The sequence below is a fragment of the Callithrix jacchus genome, chromosome 8, assembly GCF_049354715.1.
Source record: "Callithrix jacchus isolate 240 chromosome 8, calJac240_pri, whole genome shotgun sequence".
Taxonomy (NCBI): domain Eukaryota; kingdom Metazoa; phylum Chordata; class Mammalia; order Primates; family Cebidae; genus Callithrix; species Callithrix jacchus.
The window spans coordinates 10,636,650-10,664,379 of NC_133509.1; the positions used below are offsets into that span (position 1 = coordinate 10,636,650).

General features: G+C 41.9%; 2 protein-coding genes across 2 annotated transcripts in view; both read right to left on the bottom strand.

The window, feature by feature from the left end:
* HERC1 (HECT and RLD domain containing E3 ubiquitin protein ligase family member 1) overlaps positions 1-17,313 on the bottom strand; it is a 224,929-nt gene extending 207,616 nt beyond the window's left edge. The window contains exon 1 of the mRNA XM_078333326.1: positions 17,186-17,313. The gene's annotated coding sequence lies outside the window, so the exon portion shown is untranslated. The remainder of the gene's footprint in view (positions 1-17,185) is intronic.
* The window catches only part of DAPK2 (death associated protein kinase 2), a 271,914-nt gene that overhangs the window by 45,252 nt on the left and 198,932 nt on the right, over positions 1-27,730 (bottom strand). The gene's annotated exons all lie outside the window — the stretch shown is intronic.

Sequence of the window (27,730 nt, forward strand, 5' to 3'; positions counted from 1 at the left end):
AAACCCTTTCCTGCCTACCTACTCTGAAATAAGGAGCCAAACCGACAGATGGCAGACGAAAAGGAAGAGGGAGGTGATAAGGAGGCAGTACAAGACAGCACTAGGAAAAAATAACAGAAAGAATTGAAAGACATCTTAAGTACAAATATAAAGATATAAAATATTCAGCAATGTCTTAGATTTTTGCAAAACAAAGTCACATTTTGTCACAATCAATTACTTTAAAGCTAAGTGATTCTGTGATTCATACTGGATTTTATTCCTTTATGTGACATACCTTTGAGAGTTTTGAGAAATCCTTCTTAATATCTCACAATTTAAATTAACCAAGCATTTCAAACTATTCTCAAAAGAACAAGAGAAATGGGACATACTAAACTTTTATCAACATTTCACTACTGCCACACATCTGCCTTTTTAGAAGTTACCACACTTTCTTTTTCAGCTTCTAAAATGTAAAGTGCCCCAGCTCTATGCTAATCCATGATACAATCAAAACCACATCAGTATTACTGCAGCCTACTAATAGGTTTTAGTTAAAATATTGGTTTAAAAGATACTACAGTGTTGCCATTAGAATTAAAGTTTTAATCAAAACAACATTTCTTTAAAATGCCTCGGCTTTTGGTGTAAAAAACATTATTTAAGAACATGCCAACTACCATAAGCCATCTTGGCCCATTCGTAATGCCAAGTACCTCTTCTGCTTCCACATTCAGTAGTTTTCCTGTCACTTATTTTAAAGATCAAACTTGCAGCACCATACAATATAGAAGCCCATCACTCACACTCTGGAAATTTTACAAAGAAATAGCAACTTCTAGGCTTTGGTTGCAGAACCAGAACCAGTTCATTTCTGGTTGTACCATAAAAAAGAACAACTAGAGGCTGAGATTATTCAGGGGCTCATTCCTAAGGCAGCTCCCTCTCTCTTCCATGGAAGTTTGTCAATGGGAGAATAACATCTGCCTGCCTGTCTCACAGAGGTCTTATTTATATCAATTAAGAAAATGTTTCCAAAATCATTTTATAAATGAAAAACCTATAAATAAATGCAAGTTGTTATTCTCTATTTGCATTTTAGACAGTTTGCTTAAGGTTACTCCTTAATATCACTGGGTTTCAAAGTCTACCAAGAAAAATTTTATATTTCAAGTCATAAAGATTCACTAATAATCACTCTTTAATAGCAAAGTCCACTCCTTACACCAATTACTGTTCTCCTCTATCATCTATTCCACTTCTTGGCAGAACAGAACTAGAAACATGCTTTAAGAAATCAAAGCAGGCCGGGCGCAGTGGCCCACACCTGTAATCCCAGCACTTTGGGAGGCCGAGGCTGGCAGATCATGAAGTCAAGAGATCGAGACCATCCCAGCCAACATGATGAAACCCCGTCTCTACTAAAAACACAAAAATTAGCCAGGCGTGGTGGCACATGGCTGTGGTCCCAGCTGCTCTGGAGGCTGAGGCGGAAGAATCACCTGAACCCAGGAGGTAGAGGTTGCAGTGAGCTGAGATTGCGCCACTGCACTTCAGCCTGGCAACAGAGCAATACTCTGTCTCAAAAAAAAAAAAGAAAGAAAGAAATCAAAGCAATAGGTAGTCTCTAAAGTTCTGTCTCATTGTCACCATAATTCCTGAACACCCCTATAGCATGATCCTGCCTACATGACACTGCTTGGATGGGGTTTTAGATCAGCCAACCCAAACTATGTCATTGAGGCTGGCCATTTCTATGCTCTGCCCCTCACAGTCTTCACCAACACTTTTTCATTTCTAAATTCTCATTCAGTCTGCACCACCTCCTAGCTCTATGATCTTAAGCAAGTTACTTAATCTCTCTGTGCTTCAAATTCCTTATCTGCAAATAAGGTTTTATCTCACAAGTTTAAACATGGGTTAATACATAGAAAAACGCTAAGAGAGTCGGTAAGTGTTCTCACCACAAAAATGATGACTAAGTGAAGTCACGTATATGTAAATTAGCTAATTTAGTCATTTCCCAATGTATACATACTTCAAAACTTCATGTAGCACACAAGAAACACATACAATTTTATCCACCAATTTAAAAATAAAAAATGCAGGAAACTGCTTAGAACAGTGACTGCACAGTAAATGCTCAGTAAGCATTTGCCAGTGTTATTCCTTTCTATGTGCATCTGTCTAGTCCCCCACCACACCGCCATCATTAAATTACACAAATCTTTCGATCATTCTCCATCCCTCGTTCTTTCCAAAAGAATGAGCAAATTTTGAGAAAGGAGATACTACGATCATATCACTAAATTTCATTATACATGACTGAATATTTGGTTATGTAAGAAAGTTCAATAACAGCTTATAAAAAAGCTAATGGCCAGCCATGCTTTTAAATTATACTAACACTGAAGTATAATCTTCCTGGTTCTAAATTAGGTTATTTACTTATTTCCAATACTATCAGTTAGCAAGGCTGCTTACTTCAATTGCATCACATAAAAGTACCCATGACCAAAGAGTTTTACTATATAGTGACAAAGATCTTAAAATATAGCAAAACTTTAAAAAGCCTTCCATAACTGCTACTGTATTTTTTTTTTTTTGAGACCGAGTTTCGCTCTTGTTACCCAGGCTGGAGTGCAATGGCGCTATCTCGGCTCACCGCAAACTCCGCCTCCTTGGTTCAGGCAATTCTCCTGACTCAGCCTCCTGAGTAGCTGGGATTACAGGCACACACCACCATGCCCAGCTAATTTTTTGTATTTTTAATAGAGACGGGGTTTCACCACGTTGACCAGGATGGTCTCGATCTCTTGACCTCGTGATCCACCCGCCTCGGCCTCCCAAAGTGCTATACAGGCGTGAGCTACCGTGCCCGGCAATGCTACCGTATTTTTTAAAAAAACAACAATGTATCTCAAAAAAAATCAAAAGCAACAGACATCCTTTTTTTGCTTTTGAGAAAAGGCCTTGCAATGTTGCCTAGGCTAGTATTGAACTCCTGTGCTCAAGCAATCCTCCTACCTTGGCCTCCCAAGCAGCTAGGACGGTAAGCATGCCACCACGCCCAGCTTAACAGTGACCTTAAATCAGGAGTTTAAAGTGAGGAAAAATAACTTACCAGAAACAAGAGGAAATACCACTGCTAAATTAACATTACTGCCAGGTGAGGTGGCTCATGCCTGTAATCCTAGCACTTTGGAAGGCCAAGGCAGGAGGATCACCTGAGATCAGGAGTTCAAGACCACCCTGACCAACATGGAGAAACCCCAACTCTACTAAAAATACAAAATTAGCCAGGCGTGGTGGCACATGCCTGTAATCCCAGCTATTCAGGAGGCTGAGACAGGAGAATTGCTTGAAACCGAGAGGCAGAAGTTGCGGCTAGCTGAGATCGAGCCATGCACTCCAACCTGAGCAACAAGAGTGAAATTCCGTGTCCCCCCAACAAACACACACACACACACACACACACACACACACACACACAAAATTACTACCATTATCATTAAGGGACAACCAAATAGCTTAAACCCTTGAACAAGAACAAGAGCTAAAAATTCAAGTTTTTTTACATGCTACTTAACACACTCTATCAACAATTATGTGCTCTAGATAATGTTATAAATTCTAAATCCTAACATTTCAGGTAAGTATTCAAGGCAAAGAATTCACACCATTGTTTAACTGACACAATAGTCCTCCTTCAGCTTATGAATTACTTGATCTGGCCAGGCTTGGTAGCTCATGCCTATAATCCCAGCACTTTGGAAAGCTGAGGTGTGAGGGTCACTTGAGCCCAGGAGTTTGAGACCAGTCTAGGCAACAGAGTGAGACCCCCAAACCTAAAAAAAATTAGCAGGGTGTGGTGGTGCATGCCTGCAGTCCCAGCTACCTGGGAGGCTGAGGTGGGAGGATCACCTGAGTCTTGAGAGGTCAAGGTTCCAATGAGCCATGATCCCAGCACTGCACTCCAGCCTGGGAGACAGAGTGAGACCTTGTCAAAAAAAAGAAAAGAATCAGTTAATCTAATTTAGAGACAGTTTTACTACACAGACAAGTTCCTGGAGTTGTACTCCTAGTTTACTACACGCTGGGGACTTTTCTAGGCAGTGGAATAAACAACATATCCAAGGTTCCTGCTTTCATGGAGCTTACATTCTAGTAAGGAAGACAAACAATAACCAGGTAGGCAAGTAATTCAATATCAGGAAGCATAAGTGCCAAAAAAAAAAATAAAGCAACAGACACAGGGGATGTAGGGAGTGGCCACTATTTTCTCTACTGTATTCACTGAAGATCTCTCTACAGGGGTGAGGTCTGAGGCACTCTCTTTAAGCAGAAGCCTGAATTATGTGAGTTAGCCAGCAGTGCAAAAACTTGAGGGAAGGGTCGAACAAGTTTTAAACCCTGGGAGTGTGTCTGGCCCAGTCAAGGAATACGGAAAGTTCAATGTAGCCCAAGTGGAATAAATAAGGAGAGGGAGGCAGGGACTACATCATGTAGGACCTTGCAGGCCACGACCAGGAATATGGCTGTTCTTTAAATTTAAAATAACCATATTTTAAATTATTTTAAAATGTTAAAATATTTAAATTACTCTAAAATAGCCGGGCAGTGGCTCACATCTATAATCTAGAACTCTGGGAGGCCAAGGTGGGCGGATCACTTGAGGCCAGGAGTTCGAGACCAGCCTGACCAATATGGTAAAACCCTGTCTCTACTAAAAATACAAAAATTAGCCAGGTGTGGTGGCACATGCCTGTAATCCTAGCTACTCAGGAGGCTGAGGCAGGAGAATTGCCTGAACCCAGGAGGCGGAGGTTGCGGTGAGCTGAGATCGCGCCATTGCACTCCAGCCTGGGTAACAAGAGCGAAACTCCATCTCAAAAAAAAAAAATTATTTTAAAATAATAATTCTAATTTAATTTAGAAGTCATCTGAGGTATTAAATAAAGGAGTGATTAACATATGAAAAGATCATTCTAGTTATGAAGTAGAAAACAGCCTATAAGAGGTTAAGTGAGAAAACAAGGAAACCAGGTAAGAGACTATTACGATTTACCCACACAGGAGATGGTGGTGGTTTAAACCAGCATAAGGCAGAGATGACAAAATATGATCAGATTAGAAATGTATTCAGAAAATAGAGCCAAGATGATTTGCTAATATATTAGTTATATGATGTAAAGAAAAAGAAGAATCATAGATCACTTAGATTCTAGCCTGAGCAACTAGTTGAATGGTCCTGCCATTTATTAATACGAAGAGAAGATTCAGAGGAAATTATGGAATAGAAATCACACCTTCTGTGTTGAATAAATTTAGTTTGAGATGTCTATTAGATATTTTGTTATATAGGTAAACTCATGTTATGGGGCTTTGTTGTACAGATTTCATCACCCAGATATTAAGCCTAGTACCCGTTAGTTATTTTTCCTGATCCTCTCCCTCTTCCCATTCAACACTCTCCAAAAGGCCCCAGTGTCTGTTGTTCCCCTTTATGTGTCCATGTTTTCTCATCATTTAGCTCCCACTTATACACGAAAACAAGCAGATTAACTATGACACTCAATCTTGGGGAAGAGGTCTAGGCTGAAGACATAAATGTGAGTCAATCAGCATATAGATAGTATTTAAAGACAGAACTAAATAAATATAGATGCGGAAGATTTTGTTTATTTCATCCTCACATCCTACGTAGCAGCTATAATTATTCCTTTTTTTTTTTTTTCCTGAGACGAAGTCTTGCTCTTGTCCCCCAGGCTAGAGTACAATGGTACCATCTGGGCTCACTGCAACCTCTGCCTCCCAATTTCAAGCCATTCTCCTGCCTCATTCTCCTGCCTCAGACTCCCGGGAAGCTGCAATTACAGGCGCCTGCCACCACACCCAGCTAATTTTTGCATTTTTAGTAGAGACAGGGTTTCACCATGTTGGCCAGTCTGGTCTCGAACTTCTGATCTCAGGTGAACCACACACCTCAGCCTCCCAAAGTGCTACGATTACAGGTGTGAGCCACCATGCTCAGTCTAATTACTCCCATTCTACAGATCAGAAAACTGAGGCTAAGAGATTAAGACTTGCCTAACATCATTCTGCTAACTGGTAGAAAGAAGACGGGGGTAAAAAGAACAGATCTAACTGCTGACAATGCCCATGACCTTTCTCAACTGAGGCTTGTTATCTGAACCTCAGAACACACACAACAATCAGAGCGAATACTTTCTCTATTCTCACAAGGATGGTACATAACTAGTGCCATCCTAGATACATTGGAGAGAAGTTAATTCTTTACATATAACAAGTTTCCGAATGTCTTTGGGCATTTGGGTTTAATTTTCTTAAGAAACCCCAGTCGAAAGAAAAAAAGAAACTATACTAATATTATTCCATTACTACTATTAGGAATCATTTAAAATGAGAGACATTCCTGCACAGCATAAGAACAATTAACAAAATGAAAATGCAGCCTATGGATTTGGAGAAAATATCTGCAAACTATGTATCTGATAAAGGGTTAATATCCAAAATATATAAGGAACTCATACAACTCAATAGCAAAAAAACAAAAATAACCTGATTTAAATATGGGCAAAGGACCTGGATAGACATTTCTTCAAATAGGACATAAAAATAGCCAACAGATATATTAAAATGTGCTCAACATCACTAATCATCAGGGAAACACAAATCACAACCACAATGAGGTATCACCTCACACCTGAAAGAATGGCGATTACCAGAGACAAGAGATAAGTGATGCTGAGGGAGTGGAGAAAAGGGAGTATTTTAAAACCGTTGGTGGAAATGTAAATTGGAACAGCCATTTAAATTTAAATTATGGAAAACAGTATGTAGGTTTCTCAAAAACTTAAAAAGAAAACAACCATATGATCCAGCAATCTCTCTTCTGGGTTTTAACCCAAAAGAAATAAAAGCAGCATCTCAGAGAGAGATCTGCACTCCCGTGTTCACTACAGCATTATTCACACTAGCTGAGATGTGGAGCCAATCTACATGTCTGTCAGTGGATGGTTTGATAAAGAAATTGTGATACAAACACACTTTGGAATATTATTCCACTTTTAAAAAGGAGATCCTGCCATTTACAACAAAATGAATGAACCTGGAGGACACTGTGTTAAGTGAAAAAAGCCAGACATAGGAACAAAAAAGAGAAACTAATCTTTTTTTCTATGCAGAATCTTTAAAAAAAAGTTAAATACATAGAAACAGAGACTAGAACAGTGGTTGGGAGAGTAGGGGAGATGTAGGTCAAGGGAACAAAGTCGCAGATATGTAGGATGAATAAACCTAGAGATCTAAAGTATAGCATGAGGGCTGGGTGTGGTGACTAATGCCTATAATCAATCCCAGCACTTTGGGAGGCCGAGGCAGGCAGATCACTTGAGGCCTGGAGTGTGAGAGCAGCCTGGACAACTCGATGAAACCCCGTCTCTATTAAAAACACAAAAAATTAGCCAGGTGTGGCAGCACACACCTATAATCTCAGCTAGTCAGATGGCTGAGGCAAAAGAATTGCTTGAACCCAAGGTGGAGATTACAGTGAGTGGAGATGGTGCCACTGCACCCCAGCCTGGGTGACAGAGCAAGAATGTCTCAAAAAATAAAGTACACCATGAGCATTATAATTAGTATTAGTGTATCATATACCAGGAATTTTCTAAAAGTAGATTTTAAATTCTCCTAGCACACACAAAAAAAGTAGCTATGTGAGATGATGAGTATGTTAAATTATTACATATAGCAATCATTTCGCTATGTATATCAAAACATCATGTGTACACATTAAATTTATATAATAAGTAAGTCTGAAATAAATAAATAAAATTAGAGAGAAGAGATTGGTGACTAATATGTTACCATCCTGTGTCTTCTTGTGGGCTTATTTTGTAATCAGTAAAATGAAGTATTATTTGAAGTTTTTATAGCAGCAAAAGTGATTGTACTTTAAGACTATCCCAGACCTTTACTGGTTCCATTCACAATCAGCACTCAGCATCTACTTTCCTTGGAACATCAATTCATTAGAAAACTACTAGGAAAAAAAAAGAAAGAAAGAAAAATAATTTTTTTTTGAGACGAAGTCTCGCTCTGTTGCCCAGGCCAGAGTACAGTGGCGGGATCTCAGTTCACTGCAACCTCCGCCTCCTGAGTTCAAGTTATTCTCCAGTCTCAGTCTCCCAACTAACTGAAATTACAGGCAACCACCAACATGCCCAGTTAATCTTTGCATTTTTAGTAGAGATGGGGTTTCACCATGTTGGCCAGGCTGGTCTCGAACTCTTGACTGCAGGTGATCTACCCACCTCGGCCTCCCAAAGTGCTGGGATTACAGGTATAAGCAACCATGCCAGGCCAAATAATTTTTTAAAAAGAAACCACTGGAATATAAGCTCATCAAGTGCCAGAATCTTTGATTTTCAATTAATGTGTTCCAAGTACCTGGAACAGTGCTCTCTCTGGGAACGAACCTAAATTTCAAGTCTTGCTGGGCAATACTTGTTACCCTATAAGACAGAGATTTCTTCAAATTGTCTTAGTTTTCTGGCACCAGTAAAATGTAACAGGATTCCCTAACCCAGAACTTTCAACTCACAGTTTAATTTTCATTACAACTGCCCTTCTTCCTTATGTAACTATGACAGGTTCCAACATACTGACATTACTGGTCCAAAGAACTACCATACTATGGATATCAACATGTACTCTTTATACTGTTCAAAATAACTATGTACAATGTAAACCAATAACTACTGTATCACATATTCTAGAGGAAGAAATATTCTTACATTTTACTTATCCTTTGTTAAAATTCACACGTATTTTAGAGCACAGGTACCATACATCAATGGAGCACTTCCATTAAATAAAAAATGTTAAAATGAGCAATCCTGGGCCAGGCGCAGTGGCTCAAGCCTGTAATCCCAGCACTTTGGGAGGCCGAGGCGGGTGGATCACGAGGTCAAGAGATTGAGACCATCCTGGTCAACATGGTGAAATCCCATCTCTACTAAAAATACAAAAATTAGCCAGGCATGGTGGTGCATGCCTGTAGTCCCAGCTACTCGGGAGGCTGAGGCAGGAGAATTGCCTGAACCCAGGAGGCAGAGGTTGGAGTGAGCCGAGATCACGCCATTGCACTCCAGCCTGGGTAACAAGAGCGAAACTCCGTCTCAAAAAAAAAAAAGAAAAATGAGCAATCCTGACTAGGCCAGAACTAATGGACTTCACCTGCACATAACAAGTTACATGTATGAATGCAATATTGGTGGACAATGTATTTCATTTTCAAGCTATAAGAACTCACCATCTGCAAGCATTAAGCACCCATCCACAAGGGGTCACCAGAATGACTACTGTTTTTTTAATCACTTATCTCTGGCAAAAAATATATATACATTAAAAGGATGACAACGTATTCTGTTGGTGCTTTCATACATTACTGGTGGGAATGCAAATTGATACATTTATGGAGGAAAATTTGGGAATTTGGGAATATCTAACAAAACCACATGTGCACTTAACTTTTGAACCAGCAATCACTCTTAAAGAAATCTACCTTGAAAGGCCAGGCATGGTGGCTCACTCTTAGAATCCCAACACTTTGGAAGGCCAGTGTGGGAGGATCACTTGAGCCCAGGAATTTGAGACCAGCCTGGACAACATGACAAAACCCCATCTCTACAAAATATCAGCAAATTAGCCAGGTGTGGTGGTGCACACCTGTAATCCCAGGTACTCATGTGGCTGAGGCAGGAGGATCCCTTAAGCCCAGGGGGATATTGAGTCTGCAGTGAGCCATGATTGTACACTACTGCACTCCAGACTGGGCAACAGACTAAGACTGTGTCAAACAAAACAAAGAATATGAAAGGAATACCTCTTCAAAAGAATGAACTGATTTGGAGTCACTTCCAGGGTATACTATTGAGTGAAAAAGGTAAAGTGCGAAAGTGTATAATATACTCTTCACATTAAAAAGGGAATAGGAAAACAATCTGGAAGTTTCTCTAAAAGTTAAACATAGAGTAATCATATCACACAGCAATTCCACCCCTAGGTACCCATAAGAATTGAAAACATATGTTCACACAAAAAAATTGTACATGAATGTGCAGAACAGCATTATTCATAACAGCTAATAAGTAGAAAACCAAATGTCCCTCACCTGATGCATGGATGAACAAAATGCAATAACATTCAGCTATTAAAAGGAAGGAAGTACTGATACATGCTACAACATTGATCAACCTTGACAAAATTATGCTAAGTGAAAGAAGTCAGGCACAAAATGCCACATACTATATGATTCCATTAACACAAAACATCCAGAACAAGCAAATGCATGCAGAAAAGTAGATTGGGAAGGGGTCATGGGAAGTGACCTCTAATGGATACAGAGTTTCTTTTGGGGGTGATGAAAGTGTTCTGGAATTAGATAGTTGATGGTTGCACCACCTTGTGAATATACTAGAAACCACTGAACTGCACACTTTAAAAGGATGAGTTGTATGGTATGTGAACTGTATGACAACAAGTAACTGTATGAGAAGAAAAGGAATATAAAAGAACACCCACATATATTTTCATTAGTGTAAAAGAAATATTGAAGGGACAAACCAGAAACTAAAGAGACTGTGCACCCACAGGGCATGGGCAAGAAGTAGAAACAAAGATGGGGGATGGAAAGGAGAGAGTAAAAACAAGGAGAGAGTGACACTTTCAATACACCTTTTTGTGTAGGAGTATTTAGTAGCAGTGTTTAGTAACTGTAATGTTTCATTTGCCAAAAAATAATAATAATTAAAACCAACCAGGGTTAGAGGGAACCCAAAATGGAATAGTAACAGTAACAAATGAACCTAATGCATTAGGGATAAGTAAGATTAACTAAAGGGAGTGGGAAAGAAAATAACTAATCTAATAACTTTGAAAAACTATTTTGACTAGATATTATAAGGCTAAAGACCAAAATAACTATATATAAAAATACTCTGATGTGGGTCAAGATGGCCAGAAGCAGACCTATGTTATTTCTAGTTAAATAATTATAAGCTTGCTTTGCTTATTTTACACTGAAGTTTATACCCTGAACTAAGCTATGTCAAATACTGGTGCAGTAAAGTAGAAATCAAGCGACAACAGGAGGCCTAAGGTAAGACCATCTGAGAGCACTGTAACACCCGTGGAACATCGCAGGTGGTTGCAGAGCAGGAAATACTGCTTTGGTCCCAAGAATGCCTTCTCAACATGGAGGTGGCATGAGGGTCTCAGGAAGAAGACTTGTGCAAGATCTGTGAGAAGGGAGGCGAGCTGTGTCGCAGGTCTTTGCAGATGGGAGGGAGCTTGCAAGGAAGAAAAGCCTTGCAGGGCAGAGATAACTGGAATGTCTGTGTTTTCAAAATAGGGAGTGATTTTGATTGCTCTGTGTCCGCAACTCTCCCTTGAAGTGTTGGGTGTGGTCAGATCTGGTGGCCTCTTCTCCACTATGCTTCTGATGCAAATGTACCTTGATAGCAACCAGTGGTAGAATTCAGTGTTCTAGGTTTGCTTAAGAATCGCTGCAGACCACTTCTCCCCCACCCCCCAGCACTCCCAGCCCCCTACCCCCCTCTCACTCCTCCCAGCCTCCCACTCCCCCTCCCACCCCACCACTCCCCCACCCCCCCATCTTGCCCACAATAGTCTCAAGGCCTCATCCAATAGTTTCAAGGCCTCCCCTGATCACCCTGCTTCACCCATCAATTAACAAGTGTATGCATCTAATAAAAGCCTGCGGAAACCAGAACTCGAGACCAATGCTGGACCCATGCAGTAAAATTCTATTCGTGTCTTTATTTCCTTTTCTCAATCCCTTGTCACCACCAGGACTAAGGCCACCCACAAACAGGGTTGGGGCTGGTACCCAACACCCTAATTACTAAATATGTTTTCATTAGGGTACAGGGTAGCAATCTGTAACCACCTAATGTGGATTCTAGAAGTCAACAAATAAGTGAGTATACTCTATATTATGAAAGCCAGGTTTCCAACAGAGACAGAAGTTACAAATAAGGAAAGGGAGAAGGTTAGAATGAACTTTGTGGTACTGGATTAGAATAGGTGTCAATATGAACCCATGGTTTTAAATATATATAGAAATCCAGGCAGGGTACAGTGGCTCATGTGTGGAATCCCAACAGTCTGAGAAGCCGAGGTGGGAGGATCACTTGAGCTCAGGAGTTCAAGACCAGCCTGGGCAAAATAGCAGGACCTCTTCTCTACTAAAAATAAAAAAAATAGAGGGGCATGGTGGGCGCATATCTGTAGTCCCAGCTACTTGGGAAGCTGAGGCAAGAGGATGGCTTAAACCCAGGAGTTCAAGGTTGTAGTAAGCTACGATCTTGCCACAGCACTCCAGCTTGGGTGATAGAGCAAGGCCCTGTCTCAAAAAGGAAAGAAATATCAGTATGTTTGTGTGTGTGCACACACAGGTTTGTATATATATGTAAATATATATAACATACTGATATATTCCCTGGTTCCGTCAACTGAAGTCCTAGGAGCAATAATATCCCAGTAAACATACTTAAAGCAGGAAAAGCCACAAGACAAACCTCTTGAACACCAAACTGGGAAGGAAGGGGTGATTTACTCAGCCAGCAGCAGCAGCAGCAGCAGCAGCAGCAGCATAGTTGCCTAACAGCCAAGCTCAACAAAGAAAGTCCCTGCCCTTTTAAAGGCTTACAACTCTCGAAATTACATGTGAAGGGGTCTTGATCCATGGAGTAGGCATGGGGTACATAACTTAGGTAGGGGTTTGATCCTGTTTAAGCAAAAACAATGCGTTCGGAAAGATGCCTCCATACCATATCAGTGATCTATAGATGGGATTGTGGTTAGCAGTAGGGGTCTTATCCTTAATTGGGCTGGCAGAGACAAACGGTCCCTCCTCTGGCTAACTTCTAACTTCTTTTGAGATGCAATATAGAAGGCCGAAGGTGATTAAGGGTCTCCTTCCTCATACTGAGTATACAGATTTTGATTTTTTAAATACTATTCTCCAATAAAAGAAACCACAGCTCCTTGGAGAAGTAATCGACTCCAAGACTGGTGCAGGGAAAAATATGATGAGCATGGAACAGCCTGTGGCCCGAGAATATAAGGAAGTGCTTGAAAAAGGGTAAAGGCCAACCTGAAAGAGCTTCCAATGGCCAAACCTGGACCAATTTGAACAACACAATAAATAATACTAGTATTGGATTATAACCCATAGAATAAAATAGAAATCCATAAGAACACACAGATATAAACAAATAGTTGAATAAATAAATGAGGGAAGGGGACATCTCTCCCTGACAGAAGAATTCCAATTAATAAATGCAGAAGGAATGAGGGAAATACAAAATCATGACTAACCAAACACCACAGTAATAACTGTTGCAGACAAGATGGACCAATGGATGTTAAAATCAATGGGAGAAAGTTTGAAGAGAAACTGTATATCCATAGTCTCAAAGTATCTCCCCCAAGATATGTATGAACAATAAAGGGAGGAATAGTAACTTTACTGTGAAGAATATAGCTAAGGGTTCAAAGTTAAAACATCACTAGCAAAAACACATGTCAACACCATGTACCTCCTGGTATGATGCACTGAGAAGGACACATCGCTTCTGTAGTTTTCTTGCAAAACATGCTTAACCTCAATCAAATCATGAGAAAAAACATCAGACAAACCCAAAATGAAAGACGTTCTACAAAATAACAGTACTCATCAAAAATGTCAAGGTCATGAAAAACAAAACCTGAGGAACTGTCAGAGACTGGAGGAGACTAAGAAGACACAACAACTGAACGCAATGTGGGAACCTAGATTAGATCCTAGAACAGAAGAAAAGGCATTAAGGGAAAAACCAGTTACATTCAAGGAAAATCTACACTCTAGTTAATAGACTTGTACCAATGGTAACTTCCTGGTTTTGATCACTGTACCAGGATTATGTAAGTTGTTAACATTAGGAGGTGCTTGGTGAAGAGTACGTAAGAACTTTGTACTATCTCTGCAACTTTTCTGTAAGTCTAACATTAGTTCTAAATAAACCATTAAAAATAAATAAAATCCATCAACCAATCACCTGATACAATTGTCCTATCTTCTTGCTCAAGGATCTCATCTGAATTTTAATAGTCTCATTAATTTAGAGAGCCTAGTAAGTGACATCAGAACAAACTAAAATCATAAAAATCGAATCTGACATCTAGTAAGTAAATAATGATTTTATGTTTTTTTGTACTTTTTGTAGTTAAAGAAAATGCCAATAGATGTGACTTTACCAGCTTTGCAAACTTCTTTTTAAATGACTTGACTAACTTTTTATGTCTTCAACATCATGATAATCTGTAATACGTGCCCATAACAATGTATCTCACGTGTATGTTAAGCCAAAGTTGTGTGGGGCTCTGTTGTTGTTTTGAGTTAAGAGTCTCACCCTTTCTCCCAGGCTGGAATAGAGTGATGCAATCACAGTTCACTGCAGCCTCAACCTCCCAGGCTCAACTGATCCTCCCACCTCAGCCTTCCTAATAGCAGGAACTGCAGGCATGCACCACCATGCCCAGCAAATTTTAGTATTTATCATAGAGACAGGGTTTCACCATGTTGCTCAGGCTGATCTTGAACTCCTGGGCTCAAGCCATCCTCCCACCTTGGCCTCCCAAAGTGCTGGGATTAGAAGCATGAGCCACTGAGACTGGCCCAAAGTTTTATTTACCATTTTAAAAAGTATCTTCAACAGCTTATAGTAAGTTTGCTACTTGTTATTACATAGTTATCCAACTATAAAACTCAAATTTTGTTTCACGAGCTTGTTTTTATTTTAACACAAAATTCTCCTCACTCTCCGAGCCACAATGTCATCATTATCATCATTTTAAGATCTGAAAAGCTGAATTTTATCAGCTCTTCAATACATCCAGCCCTTTTTTTCTTTTCTATTTCAAATATTAAGGAGTATTTAGTATGACTCTTTGGGGAAAAAAAAATGCTTGGGATGTTGGAATAGTATTACTATTTATTATTTGCATCCTCCACTAACCAATGCAGTCCAAGCAACAACACATCCTCTGAAATTCCTTTAAGTGAGATTTTCAAGAGATGTTTATATTAATAAGCAGATTAAGTGACGCATTTACATTTGCTTTCTCTTCCCATGCACCATCAAGGTGCCTGCACTGGAAATGGAACACATAACCAGCAAATGAATGGATGTGTCACATGCAAACAGCATGACTGGAAATTTAAGAAGCAAAATGATAAGAACCTTAGGGAAAGCAAAATTCATAAAAGTTTAGAATTACAAGAGGCCTTAATAGGCCATTTAATCCATTCCAATAACAACCCCAGATGACAATCTATCCTATTTTTAAAAGGCTCCAGATTTCCACCCTCCCTAGATATCTCATTCTGCCATACAATCTTGTCATGTGATTTGGGGGAAATATTATGACTCTTCTTTGCCCTTACCTAATGCTATCTTTTCTCAAATAATATAGCAGCAATACATCTTAACTCACTTCCAAATACAAAAAGGTGCACCGGTGTAGAATATGTGTGTGTGTGTGTGTGTGTGTGTGTCTTTGTGTGTGTGTGTGTGTGCGTGCGTATACATATATATGTACGTTGATGCCTAACACAGGGACCTAGGACACTCAAATTTGCTTGTATAAATACAGGCTATGGAAACATATCAAAGGTACATACTCATCCCACACTAATCACAACAGGCACTATTAAACTAACAATCTCACAGAACAACTTTGGTCTAAAAATATCCAGTGGAAATCAATTTTATAAAACCTTGAGGTAAATAGGTTTCTTCCCACTATGAATAATCATAGTTTCTTTGCCTTCCACAAATACTGCCCCGTTTTGAGCAACCACCACTAGCAGAATTGTAAAAATATAATACATACATATATACTAGATCCACACAGACACCGTTTTAACGTTTGATTTTTCAAACCACTTAGCTAACAATCGTTTTGGAAAAGGGCTCAATGCAAAGGATAGTGATGGCAGAGTAAAACCAGTGATAATGAACAAGTAGCCAGTTTTCATCAAGCAGGCCAGAGAATGATTCAAAGAAATCATTTTTGGAACCTATATAGAATGGGGAAGTCCGATGCAAGGATTAAAAAGAACTGTGTCTTAGGAAATTAGGAAATACACCAAAATGTTAACCATAAAATGCCACCTCTGGAGACAAGAGTTACAAAAATGGGTTGGTTTATTCAGATTTGTTACTCCTATCATTTGATTATCCCTATTTTCTAGGTATTATTGACATTTCTTAAACGAAGGCAAATCTGTCCCTGTGTTTCAAAGCTCTCTAATAGAGATAACATGTCTTTTACATAACCTCCTGGGAGAGGTGGTACAAACTCCTGCCCTCTCCTCGTGTCTCCCAGTAACCTGCCACCCATCACAGAACACACTTCACCATGTTCCCCGGGGCAGCTCCTGTCATCACCATCATCATCCTCAGCTCATACTGAAGCCTAAACAATGCGCCCCGCCTCGCCTCGCCTCCCGGTGGCAAAGGCTTTATAATTTGTTGTTTTATAGGGGCGGGAGATTTGCAGACAGGTTTAGCAAATGATGAGCTGCCCCCATCCAAAGGCAGAGGAGAGGAGGGAGATACGACGTCTCAGCCTCCACCCCGCTAAAAGCGGCCGGCGCCTGGGGACACCGGGGTCGCGGCTCTCCCCGGACCCTGAGAGGGAGGGGAGTGGGCCGCCGCCCCCGGACCGAGCCCCAGCCGGGGCAGGGGCGCTGTTCAGCGGATAAAGGAATGAGACAGAAGGTCAGAGACGCGACCACCGCGGGGCCGAGGCACAGACGCGGTAAGCCGCAGGAGGGGCGGGTCCCTCGGCCCTCTCCGCGGTCGCCTCAGCTTCTACGCTGCTCGCAGGCGCCCGTGCGACGCGAGGCCTCTGGGGCCGCCGTCCGCGCCGCGCCGCGCCGGGAAGACTCCCCGAGCTCGCCTGCCGCCCACCTGGGACCTCAGCAGCCCCGCTCGGCGGCAGTCCCGGAACGGCCCTAGCCGGCCCCGAGCGGCCGGCAAAGCGCGCACACACACACACACACACACACACACACACAGGATCAGGAGGACTGCGGAGGATGCGTTACCTTACGCGGCTCTGGAGCTGGCGGGGGTGGGGCGCGGCTCCGGTGACCCGAGCCCGGCTCGGCAGAGGCTGCGGCGGCCACGTCCTTTATTTTTGCTGCAGCAGCAGCGACTTGTCAAAGGGAAAGACGTAAGAGGCGGCGGCAGCAGCGGCGGCAGGCGGAACTCGCGAGATTTGGACGGAACTCTCGCGCAGCCCGGAGCCCTCGCCCCGCCCCGCAGGCCCAGCGCGGGAGGCAAAAGGAGAGCTGAGAGGAACACGAGTTAGGCGGAGCCGGGGGTCGAGCGAAAAGGGGAAGAGGATTAGGGCCCGAGGGGAGCCAACCTAGGTGCTGGGGATACTTTGCCACCACGCGGCCCTCACCTTTCAGCCCTTCGCGGAATCCGGACTGTCCCGATCGCCCGAGGGGACCGGACTCCGCAGATGTAGCACAGTTGGGGGCGTTTCACAAAGGGCGGTGAGGAGTGGGGCACCAGCCGGTGCGCCCCGTTTTCCTCGTGGTGGGCAGGGAAGACCCCACCGCCCGGCGTCCGGGAGCCGCCCGGCGAGGTAACACGTGTGAAAGCCTGCAGCCGGGGCGGGGCCACACCCCTTTATCTCCGCCTCGCACGCGGCGTCCCGCGCTCTTTATCTCCAGTCGCAGCGGGCCCAGGCCCTCCGGCCGGCCAAGTTCAATCACACGAAAGCGTTTCACTTGACCTACTTCTACCTCGTTCGTGTCTTTGCGCGTTACGAGACGGCCAGAACCCTGCGGACGTCGCGGGGCCTGGCTCCTCGGTTTTCTTTTCTGCTGGGGAACACTGGGTAAAGTGTCCTTTGGGTGACTTCCATTCTTGATCATGACCTCATCCTTTATCAGGACACGGACTGGCTCAGTCCTCACCGTACCCCTAGCGCCTAACACAGGTCCAAGTGGACATTAAATTGTTCAATGAATACTCCATCTCCATCTTCCTCCTTCTGAATCTGGTTTTACTCCTGGACTCCCGCCTTTATCCTGTCACCTTCATGGTGTCTTTCCTTCCAGATATTCTACCGAGCACCAATTATGTGTAACTGACCAATGATATGGGGACAAAAAATAGAGCTGGTCTCTGCCTTCCAGAAGTTTGCAATCTAACTGGAGGCGTAGAAGCAGCACACAACATACGAGCCATGAATGTGTCACTAGTGTAAGAAATTACGGTATATAAAAAAAAAAAAAAATTACGGTATAGATAGACAAGGGAGTGCTTGTCCATGGTTAGATATATGTTTGTGTGTCACTTGAGGCAGTTTAGTCCAAGAGCCAGGAGCCATGTGCTTCACTGTCAGGCAGCTGGTGGGGACTCAGGAATGCCATTTATCCCAGATAGTGACCTTGGGCAAGTTTCTTGACCCCTCCGAACCTCAGTTCCTTAGGTTTCAACTTATAATACCAGTTCTTATTATCACAAGGTTCCTCTGAGGAGTAAAATATAGGTAAAGCTCACATACGTCACATATTAAGTACTCTTATGTGTGTAGTTTTAAGTTTCTTTTTTTGTTTGTTTGTTTTGTTTGAGACGGAGTTTCGCTCTTGTTACCCAGGCTGGAGTGCAATGCGCAATCTCGGCTCACCGCAACCCCCGCCTCCTGGGTTCAGGCAATTCTCCCGCCTCGGCCACCTGAGACAGGGTTTCACCATGTTGACCAGGATATTCTCTATCTCTTGACCTCATGATCCACCCGCCTCGGCCTCCCAAAGTACTGGGATTACAGGCTTGAGCCACCGCGCCCGGCAGTTTTTAAGTTTCTATGTAAAATGTGTCTTTCTGGTAAACGGTGTAAGGGAGTAGCTATATGAGGAGTGATGTCATTGTTGCTAGTGCATTATGATCTGGGCATTGTGTGTGAAGCTCACTCAAAAGCAACAAGCTGCCGGGCGCAGTGGCTCAAGCCTGTAATCCCAGCACTTTGGGAGGCCGAGGCGGGTGGATCATGAGGTCAAGAAATCGAGACCATCCTGGTCAACATGCTGAAACCCTGTCTCTACTAAAAATACAAAAAATTAGCTGGGCATGGTGGCATGTGCCTGTAATCCCAGCTACTCAGGAGGCTGAGGCGGAGGTTGCGGTAAGCTGAGATCGCGCCACTGCACTCCAGCCTGGGTAACAAGAGCGAAACTCTGTCTCAAAAAAAAAAAAAAAAAAAGCAACAAGCTTTGTGTCATCCTTTTAATTTGTTGATGTAATCATCTATGGCACTCACAAATATCATGACATTGTTTTTCTTGAATTTGGAAAACTGTACTGGTTTTGCCCATTCTATTTCAAGAAAAGGACAGCGTATTTTAAAGGCCAATTAAGAGTCCCTCTTTTACTCTCTCCTTAGCTTCCCCTTTAGAGCTGCGTGTAAAAGATAATTGAATACCATTGTTCAGTTGCATACAGTTAGCAAATATTGTTAGTGTCAGCAAGTGTGCCCTACTAACCACCCTCACCTTGACCACACCACTCTTTGCCAAAACGCTGTTTTTGTTGTTTGAGACAGTGTCTGACTCTTCTGCTCAGGCTGCAGTACAGTGGCATGATCTTGGCTCACTGCCACCTGTGTCTCCCGGGTTCAAGCAGTCCTCCTGCCTGGGCCTTCTGAGTAGCTGGGATTACAGGTGTGCTCCTCCACGCCCAGCTCAATTTTTTTGTATTTTTAGTAGAGACAGGGTTTCACCACGTCACCAGGCTGGTCTCAAACTCCTGACGTCAAATGATCTGCCTGCCTCTGCCTCCCAAAGTGCTGGGATTACAGGTGTGAGCCCCCGCACCAGGCCAAAACACTGTTCCATACTCAAATCAACATATGCTGGGATCTTGTTGTCAGCATTATTCTCCCAACCCCACCAGTTCATTTTATTCAGATTTCCCTAAAGAAAAGTATTGTAGATGGGAGGAGTGGATAGAGGAATTTCAGAGCCACAGCCAAAGCCTCAACATCACAAGCCCTTGCTCTGATGGCCTTCTGAGCAGCACACTCTGGCCATACCAGCCAGCCACATCTTCCTCCCCTCACACACCTCACCCCCACTTCATGCCTCATACTCCACAGTCCCACAATACAGCTGGGAGGTCCCAGGCAAAGGAACTGGAGAATGAACAGTAGAATATATATTTTTCATCTTTCATATGCATGTAGGAAATGTGCAGCTCCTAAGTAAAAATTAGTGCTAAGTTGGAAGTGAAGAAATCCATTAGAACAGTGAAGTGTGGAAGCAGAGCAACAGAGGTAAACGGACTCAGGGGAGTACGTTTGTGTTACTCTTGGCACTTGGCTCAGGAAACGAATAGCTCTGAAAACAGAAGAGAGCTCCAGAGCAAGAATTCATGAGTTCTGGTAGCTCCAGAAATCGCAGCCTAGTTGCCCTTTCGTTACACAGTCTTTCTGAGCCCACTCTCACATCTGTAAATAGGGATGATAATAAAACCCAGTACCTGCCAGAGAGTATCATGGGAGTCAAATAACATAGAAAAGTACTTTGTAACCATATTTGTAGCACTATTTAAATTCGAGGTATGATCATTCATTCATTCAACAGATCTTTGTGGAATGCCTATCATAAGTCTAGAATTGTTTTAAAATGCAAGGTATGATCATTCATTCATTCAACAGATCTTTGTGGAATGCCTATCATAAGTCTAGAATTGTGCAAGGCACTAAAGATAATATTGAACAAGCTTAAATACTTGCCGTCAAGGACCTTATCATCTAATGGGAAGAGGGAATAAAATAGATCATTATAATATAATGTGAGGAGGGTGCAAGTGGTAAGGGTACAGTGGGAGGGAGCAAGCAAACCAGAAGAAGTGCAAAAAGAGCTGAAAGTCGCAAAAATGAAAAAAGAAAAAAAAAAGAGCTGAAAGTCTTTTTGGAGGAGGTTTAGAAAACGTCTATAATGGGCCAGGCATGGTGGCTCACACCTGTGATGACAGAACTTTGGGAAGCCAAGACAGGCACATCACCTGAGGTCGAGAGTTCAACTGGCCAACATGGAGAAACCCCATCTCTGCTAAAAAATACCAAAAATTAGCCAGGCATGGTGGTGGGTGCCTATAATCCTAGCTACTCAGGAGGCTGAAGCAGTGAGAATTGCTTGAACCCACGAGTTGGAGGTTGCAGTGAGCCAAGATCACACCACTGAACCCCAGCCTGGGTGACAGAGTGAGATTCTGTCTTAAAAAAGAAAAAAGAAAGCATACATAATGAAGATTCAGCACATTTCATGAAGAGCAGTTCCTAAATCAACTCCAAAATAACTTCAACAAATTGCTCCGTTATGGGCTGTGAATTCTCCTTGGTTCTAATAAAACTCATATATCATAAGCCATTAGAAAAGAGTCTTTGATGTGGAGTCATTATATACACCCATTAGCTTGGAAGAAGGATGTAATTAATGGAGAGAAAAATCAGTGGTATCTTAATTAGAAACATTTTGTTCTTACAGCTTGTGTTTAAACACCAGAAAAAGAATTAATTCCACCTCACATACTTGGTCCCCAATAGTTCCCTCAGCCAGTCTTTCTGATCCAGGTAATATTGCAGATCAGAACCTAAGAGGCATTTCCAAAATATAACACATACCTTATTTCAATTATGGTTTATTTATAGAAATGGTCCCTGACTTCTGATTTTTCCATCTTAAAGATAGAATGAAAACAATATGCATTCAGCAGAAACTGGACTTCAAATTTTGAATTTTTATCTTTTCCCGGGCAATCTGGGTATTCTCCTACAGTGCTGAGCAGTAGCAGCAAGCTGCAACTCCCAGTCAGCCACGCAATCATCAACACTGTATTGTCCTGTTTGGCCCGATGATTTTGTCCAGTTGTAGGCTAATGTAAGTGTCGTGAGCACTTTAAATTAGGGTGGGGTAAGCTGTGATGTTCAATAGGTTAATTGTATCAAATGCATTTTTGACTTTTGTTGTTGTTGTTGCAGTCACAGCTCACTGAAGCCTTAACCTCCCAGGCTGAAGCAACCCTCTCACCACAGCCTCCCAAGTAACTAGGACGACAGGCACATCCCTTCACACCCAGCTAATTTTTTTTTATTTTAGAAATGAGGTCTGCTACATTGCCCAGGCTGGTCTTGAAACACTGGACTCAAGCAATCCTCCTGCCTCAGCCTCCCAAAATGCTAGGATCACGAGCATGAGCCACTACGCCCGGCCTGACTTGACTTATGATGAGTTTATTGGGACATAAACCCATCGTATGTAGAAGAGCATCTGTACTCTGCATCTTTACAATACAAAAGGGTTTGAGCTAAGTATTAAGACTTTATTCATAATCATATTCCCTATAAAGAAACTCCAAGATAGTGTATCAATCCATCATTTCTCACAATTATTGAGTGCCTACCATGTGTAAGACATTATGCCAGAACTATAAGCTGTATGAAGTATATCCATGCCCTTTAGTGGTCTGAAAACTATAGATGGAGATAAATATCCATGAAAAGATATCTAAATAATAAACAGTTCTATCCATATATCCTTATAGTTGATTCTCTCTATATTTTCTATTGGTTATATAAGCAAAATTATAAAGTTAATTTTTGTTCACTCTATACTGCTGCTTTTCCAGAGAAGCAGGATATCAAGGAAGGGCAACATTTTAACTTGATATTTATAGATCTGTAATAGGTATTTTCGTAGGTCTTCCTGAATATATCATTCTTTAAACAAAGCACAACCATGACAATTTTCTCTTGGTACAAGTAAAATTTGAAACTGGCTAAACCCAAAGACTAATTTAAATTAATTCTGGAAGACAAAGACTTGTGCAAAAAATAGCCTTTGATAAAAAGCAATATGATATTAACTAAGGAAAAGTACAGAAAAAAATAAATATTCTCAGAACTCAGGAGAGACTCCTGGAGAGAATTTCATCCAGGCGGTAAAATCTGAGAGGGAAGCTGACAGCTAAATACCAAAAGTTACATATTCTGATAATAAGGTATTCTCAAAACACCAACCTCCAAGCCACAAAAGTTGCCTAGAATTTTTATTAAAATGTATCTACATATGAAAACACATTCATTCCCTCCTTTCTCACTAACAGATAATTGATCTGCCAAAGAGATTTGAAGGGAAGTAGGGATACTAAAAATAGGATTATAAGATTGGCAGTTGGTTCTTTTGGAAATGGAGTTCTTTCTTGCTAAATGCAAACCTTCTAGGATTCCTGTTTGAAATCCATATCCTAAAATCAAATATGATATACACTAGGACAACCCACCATCTAAACAGTATTAAAGACTTCCCTTTGTAGCTGTTTCTTAGTCCCACAATGCAATAACCATTTTTAGATAAATTATTTTTACAACAGTTTGTTAGTGTTGTTTCATCAAAACACAATACCCTGCGGCAGACACAGATGAACATTTCTCACTCAGCAGCAGGGAATGGAATGTTGATGCTGGGGAAAGAAAATGAAACTACAGGGGGAAAAGCCTACGTAGGGAGGAGGGAAAGAAGAAGGGAACTAACAATTACAGAGTGCTATCCATGAACTAGGCACATCTTTGTTCTGGTAAGAAAATAATGGGAAGCATATATAAATAATTTTACCTTTTTTCCATGCTCTATCAAGCTTCAGCATATATAAATATTTATAACACGAGTTAGAAAGCTGCGAGCACAGTGAGAGGTATGTATGCCTTTTTCTTCTTTAAGAAAGGACTGGAGGGCTTAGATGAGATATAGTTAAATTACGGCAGGTTGGATCAGGGACAGTTAATGAGAAATTGGGGTTTTTTTTGTTGGTTTTTTGTTTGTTTGTTTTGAGACAGAGTCTCACTCTGTAGCCCTGTAAGGACTGTAAGCTGTATGAAGTATACCCATGGCCTTTAGGGGTCTGAAAACTATAGATGGAGATAAATATCCTTGGCAAGATAGCTAAATAATAAAACTTCTATCCCTATATCCTTATAGTTGATTCTGTCCCTCTGTATTTCCTATTGGTTGTATGAGCAAAATTATAAAGTTAGGTGTCTGACTTCTTGTTCACTCTACACTGCTGCTGAGTGTAGGGCTGCCTAGGCTGGAGTGCAGTGGTGCAATCTTGGCTCACTGCAACCTCCGCCTCCCAGGTTCAAGTGATCCTCCTGCCTCAGCCTCCTGAGTAGCTGAGATTACAGGCATGCGCCACCACGCCCAGGTAATTTTTTTTTTTTTTTTTTTTTGTATTTTTAGTAGAGATAGGATTGCACCATGTTGGCCAGGCTGGTCTGGAACCCCTGACCTCAAATGATCCACTCATCCCGGCCTCCCAGTGTGCTGGGATTACAGGTGTGAGCCACTGCAACTAGCCAGAAAAGAGTTCTTAGAAGTTGAGTGGTTAAATTGCAAATAAGGCACATTCTAGGCACAAGAAACAGGATAAGCAAAAGTGTTCTCAGGATCAGCAGGGAATTCAGTTTAGTTGTGGCTCTGTGGTGCTTATGTTTTCCAAGACTCTTGGTTGCAAGTGACAGAAACCCAGCCTGAACTTGCTTAGGCAAAAGTGAAGAAGAATTAGCTCCAGATATCCAAAACAAAAGGTTGAAATGTCAAACTAGGACTGGGCAATGAACCAAGGCTTCAGGAACTTCTGGAGCCAGGAACTCTCTTGCTTCTTTGCTTGCTTTGCTGCCTTTGCTTCAATTTATCTTAACACAGACCAGCTTCCTTCATACAGCTGGAAATATGGCCTCCCTTAGTTATATGTCTTACCATTTCCACCCCTAGAATGGGACTAACACTCTTAATTTCTTTTTTTTGAGATGGAGTCTCACTCTGTCTCCCAGGCTGGAGTACAGTGGCACAATCTCGGCTCACTACAACCTCTGCCTCCTGGGTTCAAGTGATTCTCCTGCCTCAGCCTCCTGAGTAGCTGGGATTACAGGCGACTGCCACCATGCTTGGCTAAATTTTATATATTTTAGTAGAGACAGCGTTTCACCATCTTGGGCAGGCTGGTCTTGAACTCCTGACCTCGTGATCCACCCGCCTCAGCCTCCCAAAGTGCTGGGATTACAGGCATGAGCCACTACGCCTGGCCCTTAATTTAAGTTTGAAAAAAAAACCTGTGGGAAGAATGCAGATTGGCCAGGCTTCTATCAGTGCCCATCCTTAGACCCATCCCAGGGGGCCCAAAGGAGGGGGCAGGGCATAGTGAAAGAGGATAGGGTCTGGAAAGCAGAGTCTTGTGAGGCTGTGTTCTGATAATTGATAAGGACTGAAAGATTCCAACTTTCAAGAAGCATATCAACAGGGGAGGAAACATGTTGGCCCAAAATTGTGGTAACATCTGCTGCACTACCAGGTTAAAATGAGGTTGAAAATTGTATGGCATTGTTCAAATTGATTAATGTTCTGTAATTTCAGTCAAAAGTGAAACATAGTAGATCTCTCACACTGGCATAGTGACAGTGGGACCTGAAATCCTTCTTCAGTTATCTAGTCAGATGACTTTAGGTGAACATCTTAACCAACCTGAGCCTCAATTTCCTCACTGAACAATAATAGTAATAATTATAGCTAATTTTGGTGTTCTAAGCACTTTTCAAATATTTAATCTTTAAAACAAACCTATAAGGCTCTATAAATCTGATATAATAATCCCCATTCACAAGGTTATTGTAAATATTAAAACCCACGTAAAATGCATAGCCTGGGCCGGGCATGGTGGCTTATGCCTGTAATCCCAGCACTTTGGGAGGCCAAGGCAGGCAGATCACTTGAGGTCAGAAGTTTGAGACCAGCCTTGCCAACCTGGTGAAACCCAGTCTCTACTAAAAATACAAAAAGTTTGCTGGGCATGGTGGCGGGTGCCTGCAATCCCAGCCACTCAGGAGGCTGAGGCAGGAGAATCACTTAAACCCGGGAGGCAGAAGTTGTAGTGCACTCCAGCCTGGGCAACAATAGCAAAACTCCATCTCAAAAAAAAAAAAAAAAAAAAAAAAAAAAACATAGCCTGATTGCCAGGCACACAGCCAGCCCTATATACATCATAATTTTTAATCTGTTGCCCAAAAAAGGAAACTCCCTGCATTTCCTGATTGCCTCAGGAACCAAAAGCTTTGAAAAAACATAAACAACCAATGGAAGGAAAGGACTCTAGACTCTGTGACTCCTTATCTCTGACATAGAAGGGGGTTAGTTAGGGGTAGGACTTAATAGGAAATAAAATAAGTTGAGGAGAGCTACTGCAAACAAATAGAAGGTAGGAAATTGAGAAGTGTGATAGTGAAATGTCAAGCAAATAGGAGTGGCCTAGGTTTTTGGTTCTCTTTTCTTGCAGGATAGAATTTTCCAAAAAATGCCCGTCTGTGAAGCTGAGCCATTTGAAGTTCTCATGTCTTTTACCTGAATGCTGTCAAACAACTCAGATTATTCCATTAAGGACAGGAACTAACACTCACTGGCAGAATCCACTGCGTTTGGGCTCTGTTGCTGAGCCCTTGATACACATTTGACCCTTAAACAATACAAGGGCTGGAGGACTAACCACACCCCACCTCTGGGGTCAAAAATTAATGTATAACTTTTGATTCCCCCAAAAGTTAACTAGTAATAACCTACTATTGACCAGGAGCCCTATTAATAACATTAAACAGTTGATTAATACGTATTTTATATGTTATATATATTGTATACCGTATTCTTACAATGAAGGAAGCTAGAGAAAAGAAAACATAATTAAGATAATCATAAGGAGGCTGGGCAAAGTGACTCACACCTGTAATCCCAGAATTTTGTGGAGCTGGGACGGGGGATTGCTTGAGGTTGGGAGTTCAAGAACAGTCTAGGCAGCATAGCCAGACACTGACTTTACAAAAAATTTTTTAAAATTAGCTGAGGGCCAGGCATGGTGGCTCATGCCTATAATCCCAGCATTTTAGGAGGCTGAGGCAGGTGGATCCTGAGCCCAGGAGATCAAGACCATCTTGGCCAACATGGTGAAACCCCATCTATACTAACCACAAAAAATTAGGTGGGTATGGTGTTGCGTGCCTGTGTTCCCAGCTACACAGGAGGCTGAAGCAGGGGAATCACTTGAACCTGGGAGGCAAAGACTGTAGTTAGCCGAGATAGCACCACTGCACTCCAGCCTGGGTGACAGAGCAAAACTCTGTCTCAAAAAAAAAAAAAAAAAAAATTAGCTGAGTGTGGTGGCACACACCTATAGTCCCATCTACTTGGGAGGCTGAGGCCGAGGATTGCTTGAGCCCAGGAGTTCGAAGCTGCTGTAAGCTATGATTGCACCACTGCACTCTAGCCTGGGCGACAGAATGACACTCTGTCTCTAAAAAAAAGAAAACACAAGTAAATGACTTTCTGCAGGTAACCAGCTAGTAAGTAGCAAGGCTGGGATTCAAACACAGGTCCATCTCACTTGAAAGCCTAGAATACACACTAAGTCCTACTTCCTTACCAGGTGAGATATTCAAGACATGAGTATTACCAAAATCTGAGAAAACTGATGAAAGAATAGGCCCTTCCCAACCTCTTTCTCCTACCCTTTCTCCTGTGTTCATTCCCCTTAAACAT